The 18,584-nt window shown below is 43.3% G+C and overlaps 1 long non-coding RNA gene and 1 pseudogene across 1 annotated transcript; one reads left to right on the top strand and one right to left on the bottom strand.

Moving 5' to 3' along the window:
• Positions 1–3,379: 3,379 nt before the first annotated feature.
• LOC135207101 (uncharacterized) lies at positions 3,380–4,572 on the top strand. The gene is made up of 3 exons (XR_010312877.1): positions 3,380–3,465; positions 4,276–4,358; positions 4,506–4,572. It is a non-coding gene; the product is annotated as an uncharacterized LOC135207101 (long non-coding RNA).
• Positions 4,573–7,057: 2,485 nt separating this feature from the next.
• The window catches only part of LOC135207382 (DDB1- and CUL4-associated factor 12 homolog), an 88,001-nt pseudogene continuing 76,474 nt past the window's right edge, over positions 7,058–18,584 (bottom strand).

Raw genomic sequence — 18,584 nt, 5'->3', positions numbered from 1 at the left:
GAACAACGACCTCGGACGGTCGAGGACGCCAAGCGTAACAATACGAAAGGAAGCGTGCCTGCCTGCATTCCACTAGGTTGTTGTGCTGAGACGTTGCTGAAATTCCTTGCCAATTTTCGCTAATTTACAATGGCTCCTAAACGCCAAAGTACTTTCCTCCGATGATAGTTCATCCAGAAGAGGAAGGTCATCACGATGGAGGTCAAATTATGACGTGATAAAGCGTTCGGAGAAGGGAGAAACTAACACCGAAAATAAAAGGCCGTTCTTAGGCTTGAGCAGGACCACGGTGGTAACCCATTGTGAAGGATAAGGAACGTATTCTGAAGCACGTTAAGGATGCTGCACCGATGAAGTCAACGGTGATAAAACGAGAAAGCAACGTAGCCAGAGCATTGTTGAAATGGAGAAATTGCTCATGATCTGGCTGGCGGACCAGAACCAGCGACGTGTTCCGGTGAGCTTAAGTGTGATCCAGGAGAAGGCTAGAGCGCTGCATGAGGCAGTAGTGAAAAAGTTTTGGCGAAGGCAGTGCTGGTGGTGAATTTTCCGCGAGTAGAGGTTGGTTTAACCGTTTTAAGGCTCGTGCAAATTTGCATAATGTGAAGCTGCAAGGTGAAGCTGCTAGTGCTGATAGCGAAGCAGCAGAAAGTTTTCCAGGTGGTTTGGCTGAGATAATTAAGGATGGTGGTTACACGGCTGACAAAGTCTTTAATGTGGATGAGACTGGATTATTTTGGAAAAGAATGCCAAATCGAACGTACCTTTCCAAGGAGGAGAAGTCAGCACCTGGCCATTAAAGCTGGAAAGGAGCGACTGACTTTGCTGTTTGGGGCCAATGCAAGTGGTGATTTGAAACTGAAGCCCTGCTGCTGGGTGGTGTATTTTGCCGAGAAATCCAGGGCTTTCAAGGGCATTTTCAAAGAGTCAACTCCCTGTGATTTGGAAAATCTAACAAGAAGGCGTGGTTACCTTAATGGTCTTCGAAAGATTGGTTCAATGACCATTTCGTGCCAGCAGTGGAGCGGTATTTGACTTCGAAGGGTCTGCCTTTTAAGGCCCTCTTAGTCCTGGACAATGCCCCTGGTCACCCTTCAAATTTTGAGCGACATGCATCCTAAATGTGAAGGTGGTGTACCTCCCACCCATACCACATCGCTGATAACAGCCAATGGACCAGGGAGTTATAGCAAATTTCAAGGCTTACTACCTTAGAAGGACCATACGTTTTGCTTTTGAGGGCCATAGAAGCTAACAAGGAGTTGACACTGAAGCAATTCTGGAAGGGCTACAACATTGCAGATGCAGTGAAGAACATTGCAAGTGCTTGGGACGAGGTGAAGACGACCACTTTAAATGGGGCCTGGAGGAAACTGTGTCCACAGTTTGTGCACAGTTTTGAAGGCTTTGACCAGGCAGAAGACGTCGAGACTGTGACGAGGAAGATCGTAGGGCTAAGCAAAGAGGCTGCAACTAGATCTTGAACCTGATGATGTAACAGAGCTGCTGGCTTCCCATGGAGAGGAAATTGTCTGCAGAGGACTTACTAGAACTTGAACAACAAATGATTGAGGAAGAGGAGGCGCACCAGAGCCAAAACCCAGGTCATTAACTGTGAAAGGCTTGTCAGAGGGTTTTACTCATCTGGAGAGAGCCTTGGCTTCTTTTGAGGCAGAAGACCCTAACGTTTCTAGGTTTGACAAAAATCAAGAGAGGAATCATGGATTTGGTGACTTTCTACAAGGAGACCCTGAAGGAGAAGCAGACGAAGAGAAGTGTGCAGTCCAGGCTTGACACTTTCTTTCACAAGTCTCCAGTACCACCACCTCCCACTCCTAGTCCTGGTAAGGAATTCTGAACTGTTTTACTAATTTATGTGTTTACATAGTGTGCATATTAAAATGTGTTAATTTTTTAATGTAACAACTAAATGTAAGAGTAAATTGTAACTTCATTAATTTTCATCATTTGTAATTTTATTGCAGAAGTGGTGACAGTTCCAGATCCCCCTGTACTACCTGTGACAGTTCCAGATCTCCCTCCCTACTACCTGTGACAGTTCCAGATTCCCTCTCCTGTACTACCTGTGACAGTTCCAGATCCCCCTGTACTGGACCCTCTGTATCAGCCCGCCCACCCTGCACGTGTACAATCAGGTAAGGCAATTTCAATTTTTCTCCCTCATTTTCATGTTGGAAATTGTTTACACCCTACATACATACGTACACTAACTTGCATAGTGGTACAATGTGTTTGATGTTGCATAACCTTATTATTTTTTTTTTTTTTTCCATTTCAGACCCCTTTGATAGTGACAGACCCAGATGACCCTGAGCCTTTCCATGGTTTTGATGCCTCGCCCTATACATCAGGTAAGGAATCCTTAACAAATTTGTATAAAATGTTTTATAAATTGCTAATAGAAATTTTATTAAAAAGTGTACATATGCTACAATTACATCCACCTTATAATAATATTTTATGTACCCTATCATTCTTTCCAGATGTAGAGTTCCCTCATCAGTTGATACAAGTATCACCTCCCCAGAGCCCAAATCAGTTGATACGAGTAGTATCACCTCTCCCATTCCTTCAGGTAAAAGAATTCTTCATTTTTTATATTGAACATACGTATTACTACATATGTCAAACAGTAATAACGTGCAGTAGTTACAGTAGTAGTAACTATCAATTTTATATTTTTTTATCATTCCACGACTCCCAAGCACCTGCCCATCCCACTCCATAGCCCAGCCACCCACTCTTCATGTACCATATGGACCATCCCAGTAAGCAAGCCAACCACTAGAATTTGGTAAGGACATTTTTTTTATTAATGTTTTAATATTACATATGTAATAACCATGTTATGTATGTAACATACATACTATAATCATATGTACTATTTACATATCATTCCAGATTGGCATGCACCCTGTGACTTACATAAACCAGACCTCTACATAGCCTACATGTCTTCATTTTGCTGGAGGTAAGGAATTCTCAGTTGTGTTTAATGTTTGCATACGGTACAATAAATTTTGTACACCTAAGTGGTTACATACTGTCCTTTAATAATAATTCTTCATTCCAGGACTGCCCATCATCCTAGCCTGTTATCTGTGATAAAGCACACTGAAGTTAGGTTTGGAATGCATCCTTATCATGAATGCTCTACACCTCCACCTCCATCTCCCACAACCTAGGTAACAGCTTTGAGACTCACTCAAAGTTGGTAAGTTATGTAAGGAATTTCTAAATTAAGTTTTTATACTACATGTTATATGTGATATTTAAACCACTGTATGGTGCATATTACTGTATGTAACTTACTATGCATAGAGTACTTACTGACATACTAATTATTTTTTGTACATTCCAGAACCCCCTGAATGATGTAGGCTATGGGGCCACATAAGACTTTGTCCATCCAGGGTTACGATGAATGCAAAATATAAACTAAAGGTAAGGAATTAATTAACATACATTAACTCTTTTAGTACTCTGATATCTACAGTAATTAACATATGCATTCACAACTTTCTGTAGTGTATATTTTGTACACTAATTTTGTTACTTTTTCCTTCCAGAACCAACATTTTTCACACAACTCCAGGTTGTTACTACAAGTGTCATCAAGGGATAACTACTACAAGTAGAAGCACCATTTTTGGATGGAAAAAAACCCTTCAGGAAAGTACACGTATCACATGTAACATGTAGTGTAACAAAGTATGAACAGTAAGGTTTTTACATACAGTAGTACATATTACATACATACGTACATAACTTTTTTTTACAGGAATTTCCAACCAAGTTTGATTATGTACATATGTACATGTTATAAACCACTGTACGTATGGTTACTGTATGTAACTTACTAAACATACATAACATGACTTAACTTTGATACTTTTTTGGTACATTCCAGAAAACCAGGACCCCCTCCATGATGCAGGGCTATGGGCCACATAAAACTTTTGTCCAGGTTACTACATAACATAAAGGTAAGGAATTATACATAGTAGTAATTAACATACATTAAGTAAGTTTTATATTACTAAAAAAAGTGACCAAGATCTCTCACATGGGATAAGTGATCAAGGTCCCTCATGGAATTGGTACTGTACACTCCCTGCTGAACAGGGGGTGTAGACCAATCATTTACAATAATGCATAGCAGTTGATATTAAACCACTGTATGGTGCATATTACTGTATGTAACTTACTATGCATAGAGTACTTACTGACAAAATTATTTTTTGTACATTCCAGAACCCCCTGAATGATGTAGGCTATGGGGCCACATAAGACTTTGTCCATCCAGGGTTACGATGAATGCAAAATTTAAACTAAAGGTAAGGAAATTAATTAAACATACATTAACTAAGTTTTATACATGTTATATATGTGATATTAAACCACTGTATGGTGCATATTACTGTATGTAACTTACTATGCATAGAGTACTTACTGACATACTAATTATTTTTTGTACATTCCAGAACCCCCTGAATGATGTAGGCTATGGGGCCACATAAGACTTTGTCCATCCAGGGTTATGATGAATGCAAAATTTAAAACTAAAGGTAAGGAATTAATTAACATAACATTAACTTTTTTACTCTTGATATAACTCAAAGTAAGGAATTATTAAACTAAAAGTAAGGAAGTTAATTAACATACATTAACTCTTTTACTCTTGATATCTATAATTTACATATTGTATTCAGGACTTTGTGTAGTATTTTGTACTAATTGTGTTATACTTTTACCTTCCAGAGCTACCAGACTGGGATTTTAGTGTACTCCAGGATCTAACAAATACATACGTACTACTACGAAGTGTGCAATGCATAATATATAGTGTATAGTGTTTAGTGTATACCCTAAGGATTAAGTGTAGTACATTGTGCTTTTTAGTGTCACAAGAGTTTAATAAAGAATTATACCTTCAAGAACCATCCTTTGCCATTGGAATAACCACACTACACATCATGTAATCTAATTGCATGTCACACAGGTAAGGTCTCTAACTTTTTCTTAGTTTAAGGCATATTTCCAAGTGCGTTCCGCTCGACGATTTTCGGCTTACGACGATTTTCGGCTTACGACGCGCCTCAAGAACGGAACCCCCGTCGTAACCCGGGGACTGCCTGTAAATCAAAAGACAATTAGGATACTTAGCGGCAATGAAGTTTCCAAAATCCTAAGACGGAGGTACTGAAAACAGGTGTTTTCAGCACCGGCGACAGAAAAATTATGAATAGAAAATGGGAATGGTTCCTGATACCCGCCTCCCAGCGGCGGGAATGGGTACTAACCACCTGGCCGACCACTGCGTGTGTCGGAAGTTTTTTAAATTCTGTCGGACTTCAGAAAATACAGCTATATATATATCTGACAGGTAAGTTTCATAAACAAAAAGTAAATTAGTGATAATTTTAGAGATACGGCCCTAAGAAAAATTGCAAATTAGTAGTGAAATTTTCCCTGTGGACATGTTTTCAAGAACGTCCTTCCGGCTTACGACGATTTTCGGGTTATGACACGTCTTAAGAACGGAACCCCCGTCGTAACCCGGGGACCGCCTGTACTTATATTATATTTTATTAAACCTATGCATGCTAACTCCTCAAACTAGGTGTTGAAGACGACAGAATGTACCTACAGAGTGAGCATTAACGCTTACCGAAATTATCCTTATGTGAACACTTTAAGGATCCTTAGGTGATCGCTTCAACAGTCCTTTGGCAAACGAGATTAAGACCATGAAAAGGGCGAAGCAGGTATTGGAGGGCACAGAACCCCATCGTCCCACGATCCAACCTGGTTCCCTGACAGCAGACATTACCAACTGTCACAGGGCAGTCCTAGGCTCGGGCTACGTACAGACTAGGGCACCAACACCTTACTTCTAACAGGGAACGCAAAAAAGAGCGCACATATGGAGGGATTCGGAACGTTCCCATCACGAACTCAGTTCAACTTGTATTAGAACTAACTTCTTGTTACGCTTTTCCTGAACCAAATGGGGAGCAGAAGGCAGGGCTACAAAGGAAGTCAATACTAGCACTACCAAAATGCCTAGTCTTGAGTAGGGATAGCCTGACAGGGTTAAGTCCTAACTCAACTAATTGCTTTCATAATCTATTAGTTACCCGTCTTTCCTATATCTGACATATTCAGGCATAAATTTCTCAGAACAATTCTCTACACTCTTCACATTTAGTAGTTCCAAGATCACCTGTACCCTTGCAAGTACAAAACCGAATGTTGATCAACTTTCATTTCAATATCCTGGTTACATCAAAAACATTCCTACATAGCCTGATGTTATTGGTTTTGCTTCCAGTGGAAGATTATCCTAGGAAAATGAAAAAAATTACAATACCGTAAACAGGTGTTAAAACGGCCAAACTTCCATAGAATACCAACAATCGCCTAACCGCAATGGTGGCAAGGAGAATTCTGACAAGAGCTAAAACATTCAAAACATACCTGGTGGACAACAGGTAAACTAGACAGTCATCCAGGCAGCCATTCGATTTTTTATTTGAATGCCGACTCACCTAATTGGTGGGGAGATATAGCTAACTTTAACAGTAGGTAAAAAATTCATCTCAAATAATACTGCATCAGAGAGAGAAGGATGAAGAAACAGTAAGGGTAGTAATAATAATAATAATAATAATAGTTTATCCAGACACCTGAGTCATGATGGATAAATGTGCAAATAAAAATGCAGACTAGACTTAAACTTTTAAAGAATCTCTTACTTTTTAACCTACAATTTTCTCATTGCTTCCATTTTGTTCACAATTTTAAGCACTCATAAATTCAATGTCACAAACAAAGTTTATACTCTCATAAATTCATTGCCACGGGCAAAGTTATCCTATCCATCAGAAGTATTACTTATTATAAAGTAAAATTAAGTAAGACTTAAGTAGTACTTTATATAGTATGCTTGTTTAAGTTATAGTAAAATTTAATTTTATACTGCAAAATCACTTGGTTTGAGAAACACTGCAAGACTAGGAAATCTAAAAATAATTTACCTGTTCATCGTTGACTCCATGTACTTTCCGGCACGCATGTCATAAAACATGATGGCTCCTACTCCAGTCCCTATGGTTAAAACGTCTCCATGAAAGCTGACTGACCTTATTCCACAACCCGTAATTCTAGCATTAACCTTTGAGGAATAGAAAAAAATTAAAGATATACTTCAAGTATATAATAAAGCTCAGAAAATACCAGTAAATCAGTCTTAGGCCTAAATCAATGCACATGCTTCTTTCAATCGCAAACAAAATACCGTACATACTGTAAATCATTTACAAAATTGCAGGAAGACACATGATTCTTATTTATTATTACAATTAACAATTTTGATACAGAGATAATATTGTTAGTACTCCTCAAATAACAATTTGTTGAAAATTGTATTTTTCCTAACTATACAAACCTGGGGTCCTTAAACTATAGGAAGGTACTTAGCGACAGCTGAACCGGTCGTAAGCTTCGAACAAGGGGGTTCGGTAGTTTACTACTTGTACGGCAGTTGGCGGTCAGCTCAACTGCGAGGAGAGGAGTCACTTTGCTTTAGACCCAAGAAACGCAGAGTGAGGGGTGGCATGAGGTGGGACTATGTGTAAAGGACCTCAGGTTTGTATAGTTAGGAAAAATACAATTTTCGACAAATTATTTGTTCAAAGGTCCTCAAGTTTGTATAGTTAGGAAAAATACAATTTTCAACAAATTATTTGTTCCGATACGCATACAAACCCTCGGTCCTTTAACAATAGGAAGACTCACTTATTGGTGGGTGGAATCTTAGTCTTAAGAACAGACTGGTGTTCGTCCGACCTTGGTTCCCTCCCTAGTCATAAGAGCAAAGGGAGGGATCCTAGCCTCTGCCCAGCTGATCGGGGTGTGCACCGCAGGATCAGTGGCCAGACTTCTGGACCAAATTTATAAGAGGGAGGCAAGCGTACCTCTTATAAATAGCAAAAACACAAGAACTAGTTACTACTTCAAGAGCCAAAATGAAGTCATGGGTTTGTCTCATTTTGACTTCCACTCTCCCCCTTGTTGGGGAGTGGTGGATAAATACTCCTATCCTTACTGAAAGAGATAGGATGGAGCTCAGTCGTGTAGCTTACCTGCATCCGCTTCCTGTTCAGCGTAGTGACAACCGCGGCCCTCTGCCCACAAGTAGAGGAGGAAGAACGAAGTAGTAAGAGAAGCAGTCACACTAGGATAGGATGCTGTTCTGTCCACTCGGGTGCTGGGTAGGACTACACAACTTTGTTGAGCAAAAACAACCACCATGGGTCCCAAGGAAAAGGTGTCCAAGGACCTTTGGGTAATATCCCGAAGGTAGAAGGAAGTGAAGGAGGTTTGGTTGGCCCAAACCCCCTGCCTTCAGAACCTGCGCCATGGAGTTCTTGCGGAATGCAAGGGTTGAACCAATACCTCTGACTTCGTGAGCTCTCGGACGAAGGGTATGGGTTTCGTCACTACCATCCGTGTCATATGCCCTCCTGATCACCTCACGCAGCCAGAAAGAAAGTGTTCTTGGAAACCTCTTTCTTGGTAACCCCGGTGCTAACGAAGAGGCGTCGACACTCGGGCCTGAGGTGCCGAGTTCTCTTCAGATAGCGCCCTCACGAGAGAGAGAGAGAGAGAGAGAGAGAGAGAGAGAGAGAGAGAGAGAGAGAGAGAGAGAGAGAGAGTGCGAAGAGGCACTCCTCTTACGAGGTTCCCGTTGTCCAGCCACCAGGCTAGGTCCTGCCTCACCTCCTCCGTGAGGGACACAGGGAAGAAAGGTGGGTCTCTTGCCTGTGACCAACACTCCTTTAGTCTCCATTGAAGAGACCGCAGGTGAAGACGCCCGTAAGGGACTAGCTTCTCGGGAGACGACAGGTGACCAATCACGACCTGCCACTGCTGAGCTGGCTGCTCCTGTAGGGACAGGAACTGTTCTGCTGCCTCCCTGAACCTCCTGATCCGCGAATCTGCAGGGAAGACTCGCCCTACTACCATATAGATCAGCATGCCCAGGTACTTCATAATCTGCTTGGGCTCGAGATCTGACTTCTCGTAATTCACTACAATCCCCAGATCGCGGCAGAATTCGAGGAGTCGATCTCTGTCCTGTAGCAACTGTGAGCGGGAGCTGGCCAGGACTAACCAATCGTCGAGATACCTCAGAAGACGTATACTTACCGAGTGGGCCCAAGCCGACACCAGCATGAACACTTGTGTGAACACCTGTGGGGCGGTAGAAAGACCGAAACAAAGTGCCCTGAATTGGTACACTGTCCGTCGAGGATGAAGCGGAGGTAATTCCTGGAGGATTGATGGAGGGGTATCTGGAAATATGCGTCCTTCAGATCCACAGAAAGCATGAAGTTGTTCTCCCTGATGGAATCGAGCACTGATCGTGCTGTTTCCATCGTCAACCGAGTCTGGCGAACGAATCGGTTCAAGGGAGAGAGATCTATCACTGGGCACCAGCCCTCCCGAGGACTTCTTTACCAGGAAAAGTCGACTGTAGAAGCCCGGCGACTGATCCCATACGATCTCCACAGCTCGTTTGCTCAGGATGGCTTCTACTTCCTGCCAAAGTGCCACGTCCTTGGCCGAACCAGGAACGTACGTCTGATGATGGACTGGGTTGGAGGTGAGGGGTGGCCAAGACTCAAAGGGTAGTAAATATCCCTCCCGAAGGACATTCACTATCCACGTCTCCGCTCCGTAGCGCTGCCATGTTGCCCAATGGCTCGCCAGGCAACCCCCCACTTCCGGCAGCAGGTGAGGGGGAACGCCATCCCTACTAGCGTTTCCCTCCTCTCTTCGACTTCTTCCCGGTTCCTCCTCGAGAGAAGGAGGACTGGGAGGAGGGCTGGTTACGGTCACTCCTTACAGTCGAAGTCGAAGGCAGAGTCTTGGTCACAGAGGAAGCGCTAGCTAAACTCTTGGGCTTAGCCGCAGTCGTTCGAGGTTGCCCAGCCACCTTCGAGACTGCCTGGTGGACTAAACGGTCACTTTCATCAGTGCGCCGTTGTTCCAACGCAGCATCCACCATCTCTCTGGGGAAGAGAGAGGAGGAACTTCGCACCGGTCTGTTGCGAAGACCCAAGGCCGCCTCTCGCCCAGCCGCCCTGGTTACTAGAGTGAGGACAGCGTCCCTATGCCTCAGAACCAGGTTAGCCCACAGGTTAGCTGTCTCGTGGGCCAGGTAGGAGATAGCCCTATCTCCAGACTGGCACAGTCTCACGAAAGCCGGGTCCCCTTCAAGAGTGATGTTTCCTGAGGAGGCCGTGGCTTTAGACACTGTGAGGGACCACAGGTCTATCCAGGAGACTGCTTGGAATGCTGCCATAGCGATAGATTCCAAGGCAAGGGCCTCTTGCTGCGAGAATCAGAGGTTCTCCGATGTGATGGTAATTGCTTCATAGCAAAGAAAGTTAAAGGAAAGGAGAACGTGTTTTCGAGAAGTTCGGCAGCAAGGAGGTTTTCGCGCCACTGTTGGAGGCGCCTATGTTTGTGGTTGTTCCAGAACCGGCAGGAGTGTTGTGGATCTCGTCGTTACGTGAGAAACACCGCGATTCTCTGATGCAATACCTAGTCTAGATTCATCTATGAAGTTCTAGAAATCCCTGGAGTCGGTGACGTTCGCCGTAGGCTCCGCCCCCAGAGTGCCGTATAAATACGACGAACGAACTTTGGAGAGGAGTGATCGTAGAAGAGAGAGAGAGATTGTAAAAGAGAGAGATCACCAGTCAGATTATCAGTGAGAGATCAGCTGCAGCAGAGATCTTCCATGAGATACGAGAAAAAAGGAACCGACGAAGGATCAATCAAAAGAAGAGTTGGTTGGATATTGGTCTAGTCGTCTTCAGGTGTGGTCTACCGTGTTATCTCGACGTCGAGCAGACTTCAGAGAAGAAAAGGTCCTGTTACAGGTGTTGGGGAAATCCTGCCTTACAAGAAGATTAGTTTCTGCAATACGGAGTCAAGAGGACATCCGCAATCGCCGATCCACATTTAGGAAGCCAGCGCTTCGAACCGCCAAATCGAGTAGCAAGTATTTCAATTGCCGCACTGTTCCCCCAGTTCATGCAGTGTAAGATTCTATCGTTTTATGAATAGGAGATACCATTCTGCATTTACCTTTGTTAGTAAGCTTGTAAATAAATCTTTGTTGTGTTAGTGTTTCTTTCTATATTCATATCCCCAGTTTCAACTGTTTGTGTTGATGTTTTTTTTTTTATTTTATATCGAACCTGAAGCGGACTTCCCTCAGAGGCCGTAACATTGTCTCTGAGATATCTAAGAGTCCGTAACATTTGTGGCGACCTTGCCTAGGCTATCAACACCGTAACAGTTTGAAACAGGGAGGATATAGAAAGAATCAGAATGAGTGAGATGGTGAAAGAGTTTATCGAGTCAGGTAAGCTACTAGGTCTAGAGGGGAATGATCTCCGTGAGTATGTTGAAAAGAAAGAAAGAGAAAAGTATGAGAGCAAGAGAGAAGTAATGAAAATGCAGCAGGTAGAGAGAGAGAAAGAACGTATGCATGAGTTGGAAATTACTCGGTTAAGGGAAAGTATTCGTAACAGTCGGACAGGCGAAAACGAAAACGGAGCTGAAACGTTAGGTATGAGTGCAGTGTTAAAATTAGTAACAAAGTTTGATGAGGAAGATGTTACGACATATTTCATGTGTTTTGAAAAGTTAATGGAACGAGTAGGTTCTCCTAAAGAAACGTGGACTTTATATTTGCAGTCAGTTTTGAGTGGTAGGGCACTTACTGTGTATAGTTGCATGTCTAAGGAGGAATGTGATAATTACGATATCGTGAAAGACACCGTTCTTAGCGCGTATAGGTTAGTACCGGAGGCGTACCGTAAGAAATTTAGAAATTTGAGAAAGGATGAAAATATTACGTATGTAGAATACGGTAAGAAGTTAGAAAGGCTGTTTTTTGATTGGTTAACTTCTGCTAAAGTTGATGATTTTTGATAGTTTTGAAGAACTTAGTGTGTTAGAAAACTTCAAAGATAACGTATCCCCTGAGATTAAACTTTATATAGAGGATAGGCGAGAAGTATCTTTTGCAGGAGCAACTAGGCTAGCTGACGAATATAGTCTAACTCATAATTTGAGTGTTAGTAAGAAACGAAATGATCCTTCGTCTGGTAGAGTACAAAGCAGTAAAGGTTTCAGTCCTAGTAATAGCAATGCGAGTAAAAGTGACTATTCCTGTTATACATGCGGAAAACCTGGTCATACGTCTAAGGTTTGTAAGAGTAGAATGGCATATAGTGGCTCAGAATTAACTTGTTTCCGATGTAATGGGAAAGGGCATTTAGCGAGGAATGTGAAGACAGTAGAAAGGAAGGACGGTAAGAAACCAGTATCACTAGTTAACCTTTCGTCAAGTAGGGATGATGTGATGAGAGAAACTAGGAAAGTTTTTGGTGAATTTCTGTCGGAAGGCGTAGTTTCCTCTCTTGGAGGAGTAGATTCGAGAGAAGTGGTCTTACTTCGAGACACAGGATCTGCTATCTCACTGATAAGGAGTGAATGTGTGCCGAACAGGGCAGAAATCAGTATGGAAGAGAAAGTTATGTTAGGTGGATTTCCTAACACTTGTGTTCTTTGTCCTTTGTTGAAGTTGAATTTAGAAAGTCAAGTAGTGTCAGAAGTAAAACTTGCAGTTGTGGACAGTTTGCCCGTTGAAGGCGTTGACATTATTGTCGGTAATGACTTAGCTTTATCCAAGAATGTGAATCCTGTTGTGAGGAATATTCCAGTGCCTGAAATGGTAGTAACTAGGTCGGGTTTAGATACAGACATAGACTACGATCATAATTTGTTCGTGGATTCGAACGTGAGTAAGTTCGTGGATTCGAACGAGTGTAAGTTCGTGGATTCGAACGAGTGTGAGTTCGTGGATTCGAATGTGAGTGAGTTCGTGGATTCAAACATTAGTGAGTTCGTGGATTTGAACGTGAGTGAGTTCGTGGATTCGAATGTGAGTGAGTTCGTGGATTCGAACGAGTGTGATAGAGGTAGCGAGGTTGATAGACCGGACTCTATCGAAGTTGACAGTGGTAGCCAAGGGGAAGGCGTAGCTGTCGAGAGTAACGTAGTAAATGTACCTGTATGTAGTACTAGTTACGGTGATGAATTAGGCTCTAACGTTTCGGATAAGGATGAGCTAGTCAAATTGCAGAGAGAGGATGAGACACTAACCCGAATTTTCGAGTGTGAGCTGGATGATGATCTCTTTTTGTGTAAAGGACGAAGTTGTGTGTCATGTTTGTCCTAAGCCAGGTAGTGAAAGGGGAATCACAGGAAAATTTGTAGTTTCTAGGAAGCTTCATGAATCAGTTTTGAAGTTAGTATATGATAAGCAAGGACATTTGGGAGTAAATGAAACTTTCAAGTGTATTAGTAGGGCGTACTTTTCGCCTAAGATGAAAAATGACGTAAAGAGTTATGTTTTAAGCTGTCTTGAATATCAAATTGCCGGGAAACCGATCCAAGTAATTCCTAGAGTTCAGTTGTGTAATATTTCTTCAGTAGGCTTATCTTTTGAGAATGTATTTATAAATATGTTTGGAACTTTGTCTAGAAGTAAGGGTAGAGATGATTGTATAACTAATCTTGATTATTATAAAACCAATCTAAGAGATGTTTGGCAGCTTGCGGAGGAGAACGGAAGCGCTTGGCAATTAGCGAAAGAAAACCCGAACGGAAGTAAAGGGGAAACTGAAGGAAACCCTCATCTTCGAGCAAAAGAGAGAAGTTTGTGTGAAAGAGAGAAAGTTTTAGTACTAGTCCAGAATTAAGGTTCCTCTTTATCTCATAATTTCGACGGACCTTTTTCAATTTTAGAGAAGAGGGGAAATATATATCATAGAATTAATGTGGGTAAGAGTAGAGCAAAGAGTAGAGCAAAGTCAGTAAACGTAATTTTTAGAATTATAAACAACGCCCCGTGCCTTGGCCTCCTCCCGTTTAACAGTGTTACTGAGTGAGATTAGTTTTGAGAAAAACACAAGAGGTGTTTTATATTTATAAGTTTTAAGCAGAGTTCAGAAAACGGAAAAAGTAAGAGAGAAAGATAATGTTATAGCAGTAGCCTCTAGAGATTATTCTCAGCATAAGTAGCCTAATAACCGTTTTCTGTTATCGCACGAGTGAGTGTGAGTGGAGAAGCGTGAGTGTTTGACTGCATTGAAGCTTTATGCAAAATTGTTTCCCCGCTGTTTAATTCTTGCTTCTCTTTAGAAAAAATAAAATCATTTGATTTCATTTTTTTTCTCTTTTGGGGGGGCGTGTGATGGTAATTGCTTCATAGCAAAGAAAGTTAAAGGAAAGGAGAACGTATTTTCGAGAAGTTCGGCAGCAAGGAGGTTTTCGCGCCACTGTTGGAGGCGCCTATGTTTGTGGTTGTTCCAGAACCGGCAGGAGTGTTGTGGATCTCGTCGTTACATGAGAAACGCCGCGATTCTCTGATGCAATACCTCGTCTAGATTCATCTATGAAGTTCTAGAAATCCCTGGAGTTGGTGACGTTCGCCGTAGGCTCCGCCCCCAGAGTGCCGTATAAATACGACGAACGAACTTTGGAGAGGAGTGATCGTAGAAGAGAGAGAGAGATCACCAGTCAGATTATCAGTGAGAGATCAGCTGCAGCAGAGATCTTCCGTGAGATACGAGAAAAAAGGAACCGACGAAGGTCTAGTCGTCTTCAGGTGTGGTCTACCGTGTTATCTCGACGTCGAGCAGACTTCAGAGAAGAAAAGGTCCTGTTACAGGTGTTGGGGAAATCCTGCCTTACAAGAAGATTAGTTTCTGCAATACGGAGTCAAGAGGACATCCGCAATCGCCGATCCACATTTAGGAAGCCAGCGCTTCGAACCGCCAAATCGAGTAGCAAGTATTTCAATTGCCGCACTGTTCCCCCAGTTCATGCAGTGTAAGATTCTATCGTTTTATGTAAATAGGAGATACCATTCTGCATTTACCTTTGTTAGTAAGCGTGTAAATAAATCTTTGTTGTGTTAGTGTTTCTTTCTATATTCATATCCCCAGTTTCAACTGTTTGTGTTGATAAGTTTTTTTTTATTTTACATCGAACCTGAAGCGGACCTCCCTCAGAGGCCGTAACATTGTCTCTGAGATCTCGGGGTCCGTAACATCCGACAGGAGCTGGTGCAGAGACACCCCCGGAGTTAGCCTAGCTAGCTCCGGGTTAACCTGTTTGGGCGGCAGAGGGTCCTCTGAAGGCAACATAAACGCGCCTCTGTCACGGTAGAGGTGGGGAAAGGAGCTTGGACGACCTGCCGGACCAAAGCGAACCCTCCTGTCCGGAGACGAGAGCGTCAACCTAGCTCAGCACACTGTCAGCTAAAGCTGATTGCGGCAGACCCACTGTCGTCCTGTGTTCCTTTTTGGGTCCCCAGAACGACTCCAATCCTGATGTAGGCTCAGAAGGTGGGAGCGGCAATCCTTCCCCAAGGTCGTTGTGCTGACAAATCAGCGCAATAACCTCCACGAACAACCTCTGGATCCCGGGAGTGACTGCGTCCTGCAGAGACGGACCGTCAAGCCTGTCCAGCCAGAACGCCTCCCGAGACCCTCCTCCTTCCACAGGAGGAACCACAACAGACCCCTCATGGTCTCCTCCTGCCACTTGCACGTACGATCTGGTTGGTCCTAGGACCGTGCCAGGTTCGTAGGGCATTGTGGCGGGATCGCGAGGAGCGAGCCCCTTACAATCACTCCTGGTCGCCTTGCTCTTCCTGGTGTAGCCCGAGGAAGTTGAAGGGATAGGAGAGGTAGACCTGATGCTCCCCCCTCGCCCACCGGCAGAACCGGTGTGCTGGGGGGGGCTGCAGAGGGTCGCCAACCCGCGGTGGTGATCGAGCTGCAGGCCTGGTCGAGCAGCTGGACCGAGAACAGCGGCAACGGTTCTGAGCATCAGAAGAGCTGCTGCTGGTCCCCCTCTCCGCCTGGTCCCGGTAGGAGCGAAGGTCAGGGGACCGGCAGAGTCCTCTGTCACGGTGGGAGCGAGGCCTGTCCTCACGGCGCATCGCGCCGCTTGGACCAGCCGCAGGCAACCGAGGGGACCGCTTCGTCACCTCAGCCCGCGGCCAGTCTGGGACCATCGCATCAACCCTGGGTACCAACGGATCACCACGAGAGCGATCGCTGGTCTAGTGGGAGTCACCTGGGCGACTCCCGCCAGTCTTCCACTCCGTGCCTGGATCCTGGCGTCGAGCGGACTTGGTTGCCTGGGTCTTGGCTACACGGCCGTACACTTGGTACCTCTCGCGAACGAGAGGCGGAGACGGTACCTGGACAATGCCCCTGCTCAACCTCCTGGCCTTGAGGAAGATATCCTAGCGGAGTACTCGTTTATCAAGGTTCTTTATCTTCCGCCTAACACCACCCCTCTCCTCCAGCCCATGGACCAGCAAGTGATATCGAACTTCAAGAAGCTGTATACGAAACATCTTTTCAAGAGATGTTTCGACATCACCGATACCACAAACCTCACCTTGCGTCAATTTTGGAAGGAGCATTTCGATGTTGTCATATGCATCCGACTCATCGATCAAGCTTGGCAGGAGGTTTCGAGGCGAACCTTGAATTCTTCGTGGAGGAAACTCTGGCCTGATGCCGTATCCACCCGAGACTTCGAGGGATTCGCATGGGCAAAGCTGGTGCTGCAGATTCAGGAACAGTTGACAATCCTGAAACTGTTTGCAACCAGATCTTGACGAGATCGTTGCACTCGGCAAGTCCATGGGGCTGGTCGTTGACGAGGACGACATCAATGACCTTCTCGAGGAGCACCAAGAGGAGATTACGACGGATGACCTAAAGGAGTTGGAGGCCATGCAACATAACGTCGTTCAAGAAGCGTTCTCTCTAGCAGCGGCGAGGAGGAGGAGGACAACTCTATGACAATGGCAGAAATTAAGGATGCTCTGGCTTCTTTTCATAGGGTGCAATCATTTGTAGAAAAGACACCCCGAAAAGGCTTACACAGGTCGTATGCTTGTGCAATTCAATGACGTTTGCCTGAGTCATTTCAGGAGCATTTTGGATAGTTACTATTTTTTAAAGAGGCCTTTAGTACTAGCAGGAGCACGCAAAAAGGAAGATCCAATTGATACAAAAAAACAGAAAGTTGAAAGTCGTGAAGAAATTGAAATTTTGTATTAAAAAAAAAAAACCACGTAAAGTATAAAAAAGTAACAAAAATGTAAAAATAAAAAAGGAAAAAAAATTTTAATTTTAAGTTTTTTGTAAAGTTAAGTGTTAGTTTTGTTAATGTGTTTTGTAAAGTTTAGTTTATGTTTCCTGACATTTTTTAATGTTTTGTAAAGTTAAGTGTATGTACTATAAGAAGGTTTCTGCCGTTTGTCCTCCTCCTCTGTCACCACTTTCGATGATAGCCTCACTCGAAAGGTAAGGTTCCACATTTTACTACATACGTACATATGTACGTACAGTATTTCTTGTATACCATGTACACTAATACACTTTATTTACAGGTACATACATATTAGTATTAGTATGTATGTATTAAGTTAGGTATTGAATGGTCCAAATTGTTGTAGTATTTCATTGTTTATTGGTCAATTTAGCTTTATTATAAAATTTACTGGGGTGTTTTTGGAGGGCTTGGAACGGATTAGCCATTTTACATGTAAAATGTGGTCCAAGATACAAAAACCTCATGATACGAAGGGCGCCTCGGAATGGATTAATTTCGTATCTCGAGGTACTAGTGTATATCTTTAAGGGTACTCCTACATTTTATGATAAAATAATAAAAATGATATTGTTATGATACAATAAAGTTTCATACATACTTACCTGGCAGATATATACATAGCTATCGACTCCGTCGTCCCCGACAGAAATTCGAATTTCGCGGCACACGCTACAGGTAGGTCAGGTGATCTACCTGCCTGCCGCTGGGAGGCAGGACTAGGAACTATTCCCGTTTTCTAATCAGATTCTCTCTTCCACCTGTCTCCTGCGGGGAGGCTGGGTGGGTCTTTAATTGTATATATCTGCCAGGTAAGTATGTATGAAACTTTATTGTATCATAACAATATCATTTTCATACATTCAACTTACCTGTCAGATATATACATAGCTGATTGACACCCTTTGGTGGAGGGCAAGAGACAGCTAGTTACTGACTAGACAGGTAAACAACATATGTTGTAGGTATTTATAGACCTTAGTTCCTCTGTGTTTCTAGACGAAGGATTGACTTCCTAGCTATTGCATAGGAGTCTGCTTCATCTCAAGAGCCTTAGCGAGATAGTGATCTGTGGCCAAGAGTTCTTGTGGATCTGTCGATGGGGTCTCTTCCACTTACTCGACAGAATCCTAACTGGCGTTTGTCAATGGAGCACATCCGCTTATATGACAACACGCACTTATTTAAGGAGCGCAACACCGATCCCGTTCATCACCTGTTCCTAACATGAGGGTTCGCGCTAAAATTGAAAGAGAGTTATCCCCCAAACTCCT

The sequence above is a fragment of the Macrobrachium nipponense genome, chromosome 32 (genome assembly GCF_015104395.2).
Source record: "Macrobrachium nipponense isolate FS-2020 chromosome 32, ASM1510439v2, whole genome shotgun sequence".
NCBI lineage: Eukaryota > Metazoa > Arthropoda > Malacostraca > Decapoda > Palaemonidae > Macrobrachium > Macrobrachium nipponense.
This window is presented reverse-complemented; position numbering and strand designations above follow the sequence as displayed.